Raw genomic sequence first — 15,489 nt, 5'->3', positions numbered from 1 at the left:
GCTCACCCATCATCCTTTATCAGCTCCTTTTGTCATCTTGCATATTTTTTCCCCCACAATTTTTTCATTTTCAACTCTATATTTAGAAAGCTCCCAACAATTCCAGGAAACACACTCTGTAATACCACACAGCACAAAACTCTGCATAAATCACCATATAATCTGTTTCATATTTATCTCTATGTACCTATCTAAGACCTTTAAGTCACAAAGTCAGTCAGGTGAAGGATCCAAAACTGAAGCATCTACCTGTTTTCAAATATCAAATAGTCAGTTGTCCTATTAAAAACAGCTCTTAGAAAGGGGAGAAGAATCAACTGTTAACAGATCATTCCCTGAAGCTTCATTTCTAGTGTTAAGGCCTTAAAATGGAACCGGAGAAGAGTAACAATATGTTTTTTCTGTGGCAATTGGAAATAAATATTTTGGGAAAAAATAACTGGTTTTCCCTTTTATGAGGTTATTGATGCTTATTAAATGTCAGAGGGTTTATAGTACGATAAAGTATAGCCTGAGCTGCTTTAAAAACAAGTAAATAAGAAAGATTAAAAACTTTTTAAATATTACCAAGCTGTAAGCTAACCAAAGGTATCTTCAAGTCTTTTCAGCTCAGCACTGATTAATTTTCCTATATTAGAAACAGGACAGAAGTAATAGTACATAAATAATTTCATTTCAGATACAGTAAAAAATCATCTTGCTACTTAAAACACTTCACAGAAAGTACGACAACCACTACAAGCAGAAAACACATAACATCAAATAAAGTCCATGCAATCTACATGTCCTCATGATACAGCAGTAAATTTAAAATCTCAAAATAGTCAAAGATTGATTTTTTTTCCCCAGTTATTTTAAGTAAATAAACTGAAACGTTGCCTGTGACTATTTTCAGTGGATACCCTTCAAAGAGCAGCTTTCTTAAAAAGACACCAATTTCCATTTCATTTAGCAAAGAGCCACCCAGAGCTGCACACAACAGCTAAAATTTTTCTAGGCATAATTCAGGTTTTATTCTTAGAATATGTAAGTTAACATTTTTCCATTGTATTTCCATCAATAACAACAGGGGAAAGTGTCTCTAGAACTGACACACAAATTTCCACAGTGGTAGGAACAGACTCCTGGTGTCACCAGGACAGATTAAAGACTGTGTTCAGGGCCCTAAGATATGCTTTGATAGTGCAGAAATTTGGTAAAAATTAAATGACTAATCTTCATGGAATCAAGTGTCATTATTTTTAACAGTCATCAAAAACTAGTTGTTATCTCAACAAAAAGATATTTGCTCCACAACATAAGACAGTCACCAACATCCTGCATAGGAAAAAATAATTTTCATGTAGCCTCCTGTAAACACTGTTGCTGTTTTGATTTGAAACCTATTTTTCAGTTCAAAACTTATCTTTATAAAAAAAAATTAATCTTGCTTGTACTTCCTCAATAGAATGGAGATAACAGCAACACTTAAAAAAAAAAAAAAATTAAGTCTTATTTCCCATTTCGGTTGCCTTGGGAAATTGTCTTGTTTTAGCAGAGATATTCAGAATGGTTTCCCAAGCCCTGTACAAACAGAATACAAAGGATATAAGAAAAAACCTTTTTCAAGTCAGTGTTTAAAAGAAGAGATTTAGGGATGCTAATGACCTCTGTTGATTGATTAGGCCTAAAATGCCTTTTGTGGGAAAAGAGAAACCAAATGCAAACTGCAATTTGCCTACAGACATTTGCTGCTCCTCTCGGCCAGTGTTGGAACACCCCACTGCAGCACCCACAGACCTGCCTGGCACTGGCACCGCTCCATTGTGTGCTCCATTGTGCCATCCCTGAGGATGTGCCTTCCATCCTCGCTCAGCCGGGGCTCTGCCTGTGCCACTGGAGCCCCATCCCAGGCACTGCCAGAGCCTCGGGGACAATGGCAAAGCCACAGCTGGGCACCACTGTCGTCCCTGCACTGCACAGCCACCCAGGGAATGATGCTGTCACTGCCACTGTCACCCAGGGAGGCACCATGGCTGTCCCTGCACTGCACAGCCACCCAGGGAGTGATGCTGTCACTGTTACTGTCCCCCAAAAGGCACCACGGCTGCCCCTGCACTGCACAGCCACCCAGGGAGTGCCTCCTTAGCGAGTCACAGCCCTCCTGTGCCGGAAAATGGCTGTACAGATTTAATCGCTGCCCCCATTCACAGCCAGACCTCTCTCAAAATGAAAGTTTGTACCACACCCCGAGAAATTCTGCAGTGACACAGAAGTAGGGCAAAAGCATTCACACATTAAAGATATTAATTTCCTTCCTAGACAGTTTTACTTCTTCAGTTTGGCATTGTGAACACGACTCAAAAAGCCAGCACAGTCACTTCCCAGTGCCAGCAGACAAATGCCGTTGTCACCAGCACTATGAATGCCATGGTAATTTTCTGGACTGGCACATAACCACCATCAGAACCCAAATAAGGAAGAAAAATGTTTTATAAACAGAGGAGTAGGAAAAAAACCCCTCCAGTTATATGTTAATTATCATACTTCCAAAATCTGTATCCAGACCAGGGGTCTACAACTTTCTTGCTTGTGAGAAACTGCTCTCCCTGCCCCACCTGCAGAATCCCCACAGCACTCAGCAGCACAAGGAGACCCCTTGTTGTACTTCTCTGAAGGATCCTGCACATCAAGGGAGGCTGGAAGGCAAATGGGGCAGGATTTTTAATCTAGGGGCTCCAAAGAGGGGAGATACAATCTTGGGAGGCTGTAATTCCTCACAAACAGGAATCAGGATCCTATATATTTGACAAGACTAAAAAATTCTTTATATTTATATATGTATATACCTATGTATATACACACTCATTTCTGTAATATAACAAACGGAAAACAATAAATCAAAAACAACCATAGGAAGTTTGAGACCTGTCACAGACTGCAGCAGTCTCAATACCAAAATAGATTTTTATAAATATATATAAAAATATCTTTTGGTACTGAGACTGCTGTAGCCTGGAACAGATCTAAATCTTTCTATTCTTGCCATTCCCCTCTTCTGCCACCTCTGTGCTCCATCTTTAAAGCCTCCACTCTTTGTGCCCACACACAACAGTGGCACACTGACACTCAACACATCTTGGCTGTCATCCTTGACCTTTTCAAAAAGGATCAATCCTTGATCTTTTATGAAAAAAAAAAAAAAAAAAAGTACATTTTTTTCTTTTAGCTGAAGATGGCAGCTCTGGGAATACCAGGTACTTTTCTTGTGCATGGGGAGTTCAATGTAACTGCTGGCTGTGCCTGTCCTCTACACCACAGTTCCTCCCTCCCTCAGCACACATGCTCCCCATTCCTGTGTCCCACCCCAAGCCATGGCTTCAGGGATGCAGATGGCAGCTCTTTTGATCAAGATCTGGTCCCACATGTTGCCCCATCCACACACCCAATTATCTCCCCAAGTCTGTAACAGCTCCAAGGAAATACACACAAAAGGCACAGTTCTGGGAGGCCCTTGATATTCTCAGAGAGGTTTCACCTCTTCTCTTTCAGCTGGTCTGCAACAGGAACATTATTTGTCATGGAAAAGCTTCCTTTAGCAGGATTTTAGGAAAGAAAATTACTCTTATTGTTTTAATCATGCAGTGAACACCTATGTGTACAAGCCACTCATTGCAGGGCCTGTGCTCTGCTGCCAAAGAGAAGAGTTTCTAATTTCTGGACACGTCACACAGGTGACATTAATATCAGAATAATCTGTTCAGCAGTCCCCTCACACGACACCAGGCAAATGTGTGTGTGTGTGTTCTGCCTGTTATAATCAGATTTGTACTCACACACCCCACAGCACCCAGGAGCATCTTCTTAATCACTAAGATCAGCAACAAGATGCAGCTAAACCCAAATAGGAAATAAAGTAGCACCCAGAGAAATAGGACTGAGCAATGAACTACTGTTATACCCTGTACTGCCCCTTAGAAAAATTTTGTTTATTCTTCTAAAACTCACACATTATAAAGAGTTGGGCTTTTATGAGCTTCTGTAACTCCTGTCCTGGAGACTCATCCTACAGGAGAGAAGAGATTGGTCCGGGTTTACTTTCTCATTAGCAAAACCTTTTTCCCCCCTCCACAAATGTATTGGTCTGCTCTGACTGATGGATTATAAATGGGAATAGCTCTTGTTACCAGAAATGTTCCTGCATCAGAAATGTACTCTGTAAATGTCCATCTGACGCTGTGGCCTCAGCTCTGTGAATGCCTTTATGCAGAGATAATGCCAAAAGCAACTGTGTGCAAATGAACATAGAAATAACATGTGTGAAACAGGACAACCATTTGAACTGAATATCGTAATAATAATGCCTTGATGTATCTCTTAAATTATTATTTCACTTTATAATATTATTATATTATTTTAATTATTAGTATGCTTAAGAGAAAAAAACCCTCATATTCCGGAAACAGGAGCTGGAGCACTCAGGGCTGGTTTACAATTGCATGAGCAACCCTGACTTAGCGGATCTTCAACTCAAAACACACATAAGTTGTCTCTGCTATCAAACACACACAGTTACCTTTGCTGAAATACCATCTAACAGAACAGGCATTGTAAGCTCAGCAATAGGTAAGCAAATAAAAAGTTTCAATTCAATTTAAATTTGAAAGCAATAGCACATATCAAACATGCAAGACAGATATTCAAGAGATAAGCAAAAAGCTGTCTAGAGAGCAATCAGATGCTTGCTAAGGGAAGAAGGATTCTAGGCTTGAGGAAAAAAAAAAAGTGAAGATATGCAACACCACGTCTTCAAAACCATTTTCCTGAAAAACAATCCCCTCTGATAGTTGTACTGAAAGCTGCAGCAGGAATAAGTGATCATGGAAATGCTTCTTACCTTTCTTTCTTTTCTTTTTAACTCATAACAAACTTCCACCACTCAGTAAGTGGCAAAAGTGCACCATCAATTGTCTCCAAACCAGTATCTGACTCAGAGTAGAGGAGACTGGACTGTCCTAAAGGAAATTCTCTTTAGAACTTGAAAAGGAGTATTGACACAGGGACAGAAATCCAACCTGATAAAAAGCCTGCTCTGTGAGCCAGGGTATATTGGGAAGCAGGTGCTACTGGCTCTGCAATATCCAATCTCTTCAGGCACAAGTAACTCACAGCAAGATTTATGGGCTTGTACATTTTCAGGACAGAAAGGGCAGGACACAAACTCCTGGAGGAGGACACTCACAGCTCACAAACTGAAATGTTCTAACTAACAACAGCCTATCCTTTCAGAAGAGGGAAAAAGAGATGACAAAGAAAATCAGTTCTTTGAAGATTCATAGAGAACAAGCTGAAAAGCCTCTGGACCAACCACAAGACATTTAAGAAAAAGTTTAAGACACAAAAAGCTTAAAAAATACTAGAATGGGATACTTTAACTATTTCTCACAATTCCAAAATGAAGTTTATCTATAAACTCAAAGGAAATAGAGCAGCTTTTCTCAGTGATGTGAGAAAGAAAGACACCTAAACAGTGTCTGTCTTATAACAATGTACTACATGAAGCCACCTGCTGACTACACCAAGTTCCATCCACTTGACTGATCAAGACTGCTCTTATCTGAACTGCTCCTAAGTCTTAAACATTTGATTGAAGAGAAATATATTTATCTCTCCCCTTAAAGAAATGATGTAATTCCAGATTGGTCATGAATGCTTATTCTGTATTTAGTTCATATCCACATAAAAATCTCTCAATTCCAAGAAGGCAGAAATGCTCCAGCACTGCAATTTCATTCCTCTGAGCCATAAACTCAGTTTAGACGGTATATAGTGATGAAGCTAAAATAAACAGCTTTCTCTGGTGCTTTTATTTTTGTTCTAAGAAATTAAATATATCCTCACTCTTACCAGTGTAAATGAAACAATTTCACTGCTGCCTAGAAACTAGTCACCAGTTAGCCATGGTTACTATAAAGTGTTGTCCAGGTCTAAATACAGTAGACTTGAAGCTAAAGCCTGGAACTTAAACAATCCCAAAACACTGACTGTGCAAAGTAGCCTTAAAGACTAAATGCAAATACATTCTGGACAATGGACACCAAGTGAACAAGTGTCTGCCTGATGGGTCCATTTGTAGGGCCGGTGGATGATGATTAACTTACTGTTAATTAAAAAGTCTGGACTAACAGTACAAAAGCAAGCTGAAAAAAATACTTCTAGGATTCACAGAATTCCAGATTAAGGATCTCTTTACAAGTACTCATTACAGCAATCTACTAGAAAAATATCAAATGTACCTCTGGGTATAAGTAAACTTTTGGTGTTACCTGGAGTACAGAAATTCTAAATAATTAAAGAGGTGCAAAACATTCACATGACCAGACTTTGGGAAGGAAAAACAACCAACCAAACACTTGGCATCTCTCAAAGTTCATAAAAGCTATTACTAAGAATGTGGAAGGGATGTTTTTGGAACCAGGTAAAGAAGCCAGAAGATACATCCTGTCCAGTTCTTCACCTCTTGAACAAGGCAACTCTAATCTCTTATTTTCTTCAAGGAGTGAAGAAAAGAGAAAGCACATTCTAGTAGAAAATGATCCTACAGTACTGAAGTAGCCATTCACTTCTTTATTATGGTCCTTACAGTCATGGTCAGTGAAGCAAAAAAACCTCAAACCACCAAACCTTTTCCTTTTCCTCTAGAAAGCACAGTAGAACACATTTTAAAAGGCCATATTTCTAATTTTCTGAGCACTAGATAATTGTGCTACACAAGAAAGGGAAAAGAAATACCACCAGTAGAAGCTCTGGCCTATCTCCACGGTCTGGAACAAGAACCACTCAGATTACATTCAACCACTGCCCGATTTTTGAGATCTACAGAAACCATTGCTGCTTAATAAATGAAACAAGGCTTTGCTTCTGCAGTCCAAGCAAACAACTGAGGAATGTCTCTTGCTAAACCAGGGAGTGAATATATCACAAAGCAAGACTAAAGATCAGTCACTCCGGTTCGTCAGATGTTTTATCACTGTAATTTCTGTCCTTCCACCCCCAGCTGTTCCTATTACTGAGCATTCTCATTCACTCTTAAACTCACTTCTCAAAACTGAGCGTATGACCCTTTCAACACTTTCACACTTTCTCCACAATCCAACCTACTTCATTATTAACAAAAATAAAAGAAAATGAAGGTACTTAAATTTAGTCTCAAGACCATAAATTCATGCAAACCTAAAGAACACAGTATGTCTGGTTCTGCATTCATATCTTGATATTAACTTTTTCCTAAACTGCAGTTTAAATTCAGACTGTTCTAGACATTGTTTTATACAGCGTCATCTAAATGCCAAGCAATAGATAAGCAGAAAATTAAGCTACTGACAGGTTGGAGTTTAAGGTCATCCCCAGTGCCTGAAAGCAGAATGTGCAATATCCTCTCACCCACACAAGGATCATTGTGCTTTGGTTTTTAACGAAAAAGCAACTGTCTGAACACAAAGGGCCAGGCACATGCAGGTCCCACCTGCTGAACAGAAAACCTTTAAAACCATTGCATGAGAACCAACACTCAGAACAAACTTGTGTTGTCTACCTGGATAGATTTTTCCATTTTTCTCCAAATAATTTTTTTCCCCATAAGCCAAACTTTATGGTCTCCACAAGGGTTAGGATATGCAAATATTGATTCTTTAGAATGTCCTGATTTTGAAGCCATGCCGTCCAACACCCAGGAGCAATTCACATGGAGCTGTCACACCTGGCAGGGGATGGGAATTTTTGGTACAGACACTATCAAGCAACCAAAAAAGCCAAGGTTTTGTCTATTCCAGCGAAAAGGCACAATGACCAGTAGTTCTGAGAACACAAAAATGAGAATAGAGAACTGTAAGAAACTGTTTATACGAAGCCAGGGTTATTTTCTGCAAAGAGACAGCTGAAGTACAGGTTCCCAAATAATATAAAGTCTACCTCCAAAATAACAAAAACCCAAACAATAATATTTAACTCATGTTTGCAAAATTCTGTGTTTTGGTAGCACAACAAACTGTGTTATCATTCCAAAAATTCTAAACTAGAGCATGGGAACAGTCCTTCAGTGGCAGGTGCCCAAAAGCAAGAAAAAAGAAGAGAAGGGGGCTTTGGGTAGAATCACGATGAGCAATTCAGTTGTAATCCCACATTTTTCCCTTCCTTCAGTTGTTCCTTGTCCTTCCCCACAACTTAACATTTACTATGTCACTAGTTAGCAGTTGCCAGGATTAAACACCCTTCAGATCACTATAAACCCAAAGTAGCCAGTTCTTGAAAATAACAATATTACCCCAGTCATCTGGAAAGCCTGGAATTTGCAGGCACAAAGAAACCCCCTCAGAAATCACAAAACTTAATTAATTTCAACACTCAAGTACCTCAGAGGCAAAAGACTAAGGAGCACATTAGTTTAGGCCTGGGGAGATGTAAGAGTCTGAACAAATCTGTATGTTCCTAGAGTGAAGTTTGGCTCCAGCTTGTTGATGTACCAGAGGTCTTTATTACTCTCTAGAACCTGTAATATGAAAATCAACAGGTCAAATAAGACAAGAGTAGCAAATTTTCTCACAGCAGGTTATGTTTTACCTTCCACCCACACAGAAAGGAATGAGAGGAGCCCTAGGGTTGAGTCAAACAAAAGGCAGCACGACCCAGAAGGAGGATCTGAACCACACAGGTCAGAGGGGTAGGGAAAGGGTTGGAGCTTTTCCCCTGCTTCAGGACAACAGAGAGGGTTTGGAAAGCAGGGTATTGTTAATGTTGTTTTTCAATGAATTTTTCTCTCTTGGAAAAATGAAATCCAGCTTACCAGTTTTACTCCTCGGTTTTGTTCTAAAACAAATCTTCTGAGATAAACATGTCCCAGCTAAAGCAAGTGAGCGCTGCAGTTGAGACTTCTGGGAGCTGTGGCACGAGCAGCTTCAAGGACTTTGTTACCTCCTGCCCCAAATTTGTCTCAGGTCAACTTCATAAGCACAAAGGAAGATCTTTTTAAATCCCAAAGTGTTTAAGGTTAAACAAGATCTGACTTTTCATGTAAAGTCAACAGGGGGAAGGAGAAAGGAGGGAGGAGAGACAGAGAGGGGTCCCAAAGAACACCAGGAGTCAACGTGAGATTTTGGTTTAGTTTCTTGCATATCTGCACAGCCAAGCATCTCCAGTTAGATAATGCAATGGCATCAGCAAACCCTAAAGGGACTTTAAGCAAAACCAGCATCACATTTAATCATCTGTGACTAGTTAGAAAAAAAAAAGAAAAGATAATAATTTTCAATTACTGTTACATAAAAGGAAATCATTATTTTTTAAACAGCCAGGGCTGGGACCTGGAGTCGTCACTGGAGATGCAGCCTGCAATAATCCAGATTGGATAGTGGGCTTTGCTAGACAAACAAAAGCTTTTTCATAGATGCAACACTAATTTTCAGAATGTTGCCAGGGCAACAGCAGACTGTAACAAGAATTTCTGAATAATGAGCAGGTGGCAATATACAAAGATCTTCGACTCCTGACTGAATTATTTATATGTAATGCTGAATGGTGAGATTTAGGAAAGCAATAGCCTTATTCCACCACCACAAATGGAAATACTACTTACCTAGTCTAGAATATTTATTAGAGTTCTAAACATGCACCGCTTTTTATTGTTTTAACATGAGATGTAAAGCAAGATCACTGGTCTGAACACAAAGGCTCACACCTCTACCTAAAGAGGCATAAAGTTATTTTGCATAAAATATGTTACACAATCTAATAAAATAGTTTTTCTAAGCCAAAGCTAAATCTAATTTTCTGTCCAGGATTCTCCTTGTACAGATTCAATAGCAATTCCAGAAGGACAGGAACAAATCCTGGCAATTACAAAGTAAGGATCAGACTAACTGAGAAGAACTGGACATGCTTTACCCATCATGCACATCCACAGCAGGGATTTTGCCAGATATAAAATGCTAGGGGAGGATATTTTATATAGACAGTCAAGAGATAGTCTATTATTGCATTTCAAGAGCAATGGCAGCAACATGTGGCAAGATTCTTGTTAATTTAAAACTTTTAACTCTGAGAAGTCAATATACTAACTAACATAGATTCCATCACCTGGCTTTCCAACCAAGTCTCTGATCAGCTGATCAGCAATGGTTTGAGTATCTGGACAAGGCCAGCTGGAACATTCTTCTTTTTGACAGAAAATAACTATTTTGCCTTATTCTAGGACTGAACTGTTTCTCCCTGTGAGTTCCCTGAGACACTGTAAGATATGAAAAAAACCTGCTCCACCTTTGGGGCTTTCTGTCACAGATCTCTGTTTCAAATACCAACAAAATAGTAAGATTTGTAGTTATTTTAAGCAAAGTTCCCAGTTTTTCAAGATTAACATGGTCTGTGTATTGAGATATAAATTCATGCCACCAGACAACTGTGCATTAATATTTGTAAGTACAAACTACAGAGCTGTTTTACAAACAGCTGACATTACCAATATAAGTTCCCAAAACACAGTGAAAGATGGATAATCTCATTATTTGATATCATTTTGATAACTACTCTTTAATTCTCCATGAAGCCCCGCACTAGAAGAAAGACATCAAGGGGCTGGAGCGTGTCCAGAGAAGGGAAGGGTCTGGAGCACAAGTCCTGTGAGGAGCAGCTGAGGGGGCTCAGCCTGGAGAAAAGGAGGCTCAGGGGGGACCTTTTCACTCTCTACAACTCCCTGACAGGAGGGGGGAGAAAGGTGGAAGTCTGGGCTCTGCTCCCAAGTGACAAGCAACAGGACAAGAGGAAATGGCCTCATGGTGCACCAGGGGAGATTTACTTTGGGTATTAGGAAAACTTTTCTTCAAGGAAAGGGTTGTGAAACCCTGGCACAGCTGCCCAGGAAAGTTGGTGGAGCCACCATCCCTGGAGGGATTTAAAAGACATGCAGATGTGGCACCTGGGGACCTGGGTTAGTGGTGGCCTCGGCAGTGCTGGAGGAATGGTCGGACTCCATGATCTCAGAGGTCTTTTCCAATCCAAACAATTCCATGATTCTATTTTTTACTACATGCAATTGTTTCATGGAGCTGATTTGAGGACAAGTCCTGGAATAAGTTACACGTTAAATTGTCTTGTCACAACGTGTGACAGCTGGACAGATGTGAACACCCCCCAGACAGCCAGACAGAACTGGGTTTAAACTGAAGTTCACCCAGGGAAATCTCACAATAGAAATTTGACATCTGGCCAAGTTTTACCATCGAAGTCTTCCACGTCAGCGAAGCTTCCTGAATTAGGTTATAGCTAAAGCAGTTTTCTGTGGAATCCATAATTGTTCAGTGGAACAGTCTAACTCACAGAGGATTAAAGTATCCAGTTCTTACAGCTGGTCTTCCTGCATTGTTTATAAATGAGCTTCTGTCCTCTGCAGCAGCTTCAGTCTAAACAGGTTTAACACCCAGTGCTGAGCAGTTCCCTGCATTGCAGCTGAATCCCGTAAATTCCTTTGTTCCTCCCTCTGGTCAGAGGGAGGTAAGAAGACAATCTACCTCACTCACAGGATGGCTTCATGGAACAGCTGTTTAACCACGATCCTATAGCTCAGAACTGGAGATCCTGGCAACAAGGCAAACCAGAGCAAAAGGAGCATCCTTTTGAACACTTCTGAAAGCATGTGATCATCAGCAGAACAGCAGCTTCATTGCCTGGAACGAGGCACAAGGGACACTGGGAGCTGATTCCTCCTTTCCCCAACTAAAAAAACCTCACAGCATCACTTTGGTGCTCACACCCTGTAAAGATACTTCACCTTCTTAAGCAGCAGAGGGGTCAGTCAAGGAAGCAATGCCAACATTTACACCAAATACCAACCTTTTGTGAGGGTATAATCACTGAAAAAAGAGGCTCTGCATTTAAGAAACTTACCCAAATCAAATGCTGTCTCTCTCTTTGGAGGGGAGGGGAAAAGGAAAACTACACTTAATGAAGAATTTAATTAAAAAAAAGTATAAACACAGGACAAATACTGCCACCAGGAAGCTTATATTCTGAAGCATCTCTGTAACTCAGTGTTCAGATGAGAAACTAGTGCAGTGCCTTAGAACTTACTGGATTTATTTGAAAAGTTTCTGGAAAACTACTTTATGGACAAGTATAAAGGCATGAGGGAAATTAAAAATAAGCACCATTGTTTTCTTAAAAAATACCTTAAAGATTGCAAAGCCATTGCAAATTTGACAGGAGAAAAAAAACCCACCTTCAAAATACACCTATCAAATGCTCCATTCCCCAGCTGAGCACACCCAGCTCTGGGGCCACAAAGGTTTTGAGAGCTTAAAAGAACAGGAAAGAAAAACCTTCCTGAAAATCAGATTTTTCACATTTGAAGGGTGTTCATTTACAACCTGTATTAAGTTTTGCCCAACATATCCTGGAAGTGTGAGCAGAGCAGAAGGCCAGTGCCACAGTCATTCCCCGTGGTACCAAATGTGGGATAAGGAAAGGGGAAGGTTTGAAGAGACAGCAAGTTTTAACTCTCTTCTACCACTGAACAAGTGGATCCTTAGGAGTATTATTCATGTAGTCAGAATATTCAAGCAAAGGCTTATTAATAATTAATGAAATATCCACTAATAAGTATTAGAATCCTGCACTTCTCTGAGCAGAAGGCTTTACTTTACAGGCAATTCAGGACAGGGACTTTGACATAGTCTTAGGCCACAACAATCCAGGGATTGAAGATAATCAGGCTGTCCTTGATGTATCATTTCCTTATACAGACATGCAATATAGTTATATTAATATATATTAAAATAAGTTGCTGAATGTTAAGTAGGATTTAACAATGTTATGTGCGTAAGGAATCTTCTCTAAAATAACCATGGAACTTCCCTCACCAAGATACAGGGAGAAGAGGCTGGAAGGGAATGAAAGCCCTCTAAAAGGAATAACCACAAATTCAGCTGGAAGAATAAATGCAGAGGAAGAGGGGAAAAATCCCAACCAAACAACAACTGACAAACAAACAAAACCGAAAATAAACCCCACCCCAAAATACACTGATCAACCACAAGGTAAGCCTTGGAAATCAGAAACAAAAGTTATCACTCCGAGTCAGAATGTGCTAAGAAAAAGTTCATTATCCATAGAAACAGAAAAAGTACACAGGAAAACCACTATAGTACATCTGAAAATGAATCTGAAAGAGTGCATTCAAAGGAAAAATGAGAATCACAAAGTGCTGATGACACCATACCCACTAACTGCAGAAAATTTGAAATCTCTCATCAGATCAGAAACCCCAAAGTAGAGATTTTTTTTCCAACAGTACAAAATGCATGATGGATCATTTGAAGTTAGAATGAAAAGCACAGAACTAAGTATATGGAAAAAAAATAACTGTATGCCTGACTTTTGAATGAATTTTAAAGGAAAGGATGAATCAAAGGCACCAAAGTCAATGGAAAATGACAGAAAAACATGTGTAGCAGGGATTGTGCCAAACTGCTCTACTTAACAAAGTAATAGTTCCTAGAAAAAATAAATGGAGTAGGCCTAATCTATTTGAATTATAGGTAGCATTACAAAGGAAATGGATAAAGTAGATGGAGATTAACAAAATGGAGATTAACAAACTTTAAATTTTAAAGATGTAACTACCATTCCATTTATTCTCAGAAAAGCTACAGAAGAATAAATGCCATTCTAATAAAGCCCTGGTGAGACCTTATATGGAAGATGGCATTTGCACTAGTACAAACTTGCATGGAAAACATCATTTCTTGTGGCTGTAGCAGATAACAGATGGGTAGAAGAGCTACTTAATCTAGAGGAAAATGTTGCCACAAAACCATGTGTCTCTAAGTTTTCCACAGTCAGCCAGGCTGAAGGCCAGTAGATATCACAGAACCAGATTTTACAACTGCTGTTCAGCAGGAAAGAAGATAGCTGGCAATTTAATTAACATTAAGATGGAGCATGACACAGTTATAAAAGCATGATTTCCTGTACCAAGAGGGGACTGAACTAAATGACCCACAGTCTCTCCTTTCAGTCTTCAGGCACATCCATGCAGTGCACAGTGCATTCAGCTGCATCCTTGTCCACAAGCATTCCATTATTTTACTGATAATTACTGCTATTTAGTACCAAGGTACCTGGATGGCCCAGAGTCAGCGGTAACCAACTGAAAATCTTTTTGTTCAATCAGCCTGTTACAAAGCCTTCTCAGCATCAGCAAGAATTTTGTCTTAGAATCAAAAGGAACTGGAGCGAGTCCACTTACCTGTACTTTATTTCCAAAAATTTCAAAGAATAATTTAAAACCGATTTTATGTCCTCCTACATTTTATATGGGAGTCTGTCTTATCAGACATATGTGAGAATCCATCTTCCTTATGGAATTCATGCCTACACTTAACCTATATGTAGTCCACAGGCACTCTGAGTCCAAAAGTCTTAGAATCATTGCCATTAGAACATGTAACTGCAGCATATGTAGACATGAATAAAATATGGATCCAGAGAACAACTCCTGGTGCTGCAAACACCAGAGTCCCAAGGTTAATAAGTTAAGAGCAGCATTACAGCTGAAAGCCTGGTAACGTCACACACGGGGACTTTCTGACTTGTCCTATCAGGAGCCACTCAGTTCATCAGATACAGGCACCCAGCCAGGGCAGGAATGATCTGCAGGACACTCTGCTGCCTTTCTGGAGCAGGGAGACACAAAATAACTAAGAACCCATCAGATCCACTCTGATCTCAGTCAACATTGTCACCACTGACCTCAAACATGGCTGAATTCACACACTGTCTGACCAGAGTTGAAAAATCTCGTCAAGGTCTCCCATTCCCAATCATTCCATGTGTTAAAAATGGACTAAACTGTTTCCTGCTTAAAATTAGCCTATTTTTCATTGCATACTGAAAAACAGGATTAAAAATTAACATTAAACATTAAACAAACAAACAGATAAACAAAAAACAAAACCTACACATTTACATTTCCTGATCTTTATGGAACACAGAAATTTTAAGCCTTCGCACTGCTATGACCAAGGAAGACACACAGATCCTGTTTTAACACTGGCCAGATAAAAAGTTGATTGTGTTCTGAGCTGGGACAGCTTCCACTACTGTTTGGATATGCAAGTCTTAGTAAGGACTCCCGCTCTTTGTGCTTTTCCAATCAAACTTTGCAGTGTCAGTAAACACAAAGTTGAGGAGCAGCTATGGGATGTCATCACACCAATGATGGACAGCCAACTGCTGGAACATCAGACACTGCAATAACTGCATTAGCCCAGTAACATCATTTATTCTTTTCATGCCACTGTCCTAAGAATTCGGTCTAATGGTACCATTTGGAGCTCAGACATCTTCCTCAAAACACAGTATTGCTTATTACCCTGGATGAAGGCTCTTATGTATTTAAATCATTACTAGATAAGCTCAGTGTGGACTCAGTTGCTTTTCCCAGCAGCAAGGATGCCCACATAA

General features: G+C 39.7%; 1 protein-coding gene across 9 annotated transcripts in view; it reads right to left on the bottom strand.

The window, feature by feature from the left end:
* The window catches only part of R3HDM1 (R3H domain containing 1), a 76,825-nt gene that overhangs the window by 55,702 nt on the left and 5,634 nt on the right, over positions 1 to 15,489 (bottom strand). The window contains exon 1 of one of the 9 annotated variants that reach the window (XM_039386331.1): positions 8,391 to 9,264. The exons of the other annotated variants lie outside the window; for them this stretch is intronic. The gene's annotated coding sequence lies outside the window, so the exon portion shown is untranslated. Of the gene's footprint in view, positions 1 to 8,390; positions 9,265 to 15,489 lie in introns of those variants that run through there. 9 annotated transcript variants of the gene reach the window in all.

Source organism: Pipra filicauda, unplaced genomic scaffold (genome assembly GCF_003945595.2).
Source record: "Pipra filicauda isolate LSUMZ 115617 unplaced genomic scaffold, ASM394559v2 scaffold47_size6085603_pilon, whole genome shotgun sequence".
Lineage (NCBI taxonomy): Eukaryota > Metazoa > Chordata > Aves > Passeriformes > Pipridae > Pipra > Pipra filicauda.
This window is presented reverse-complemented; position numbering and strand designations above follow the sequence as displayed.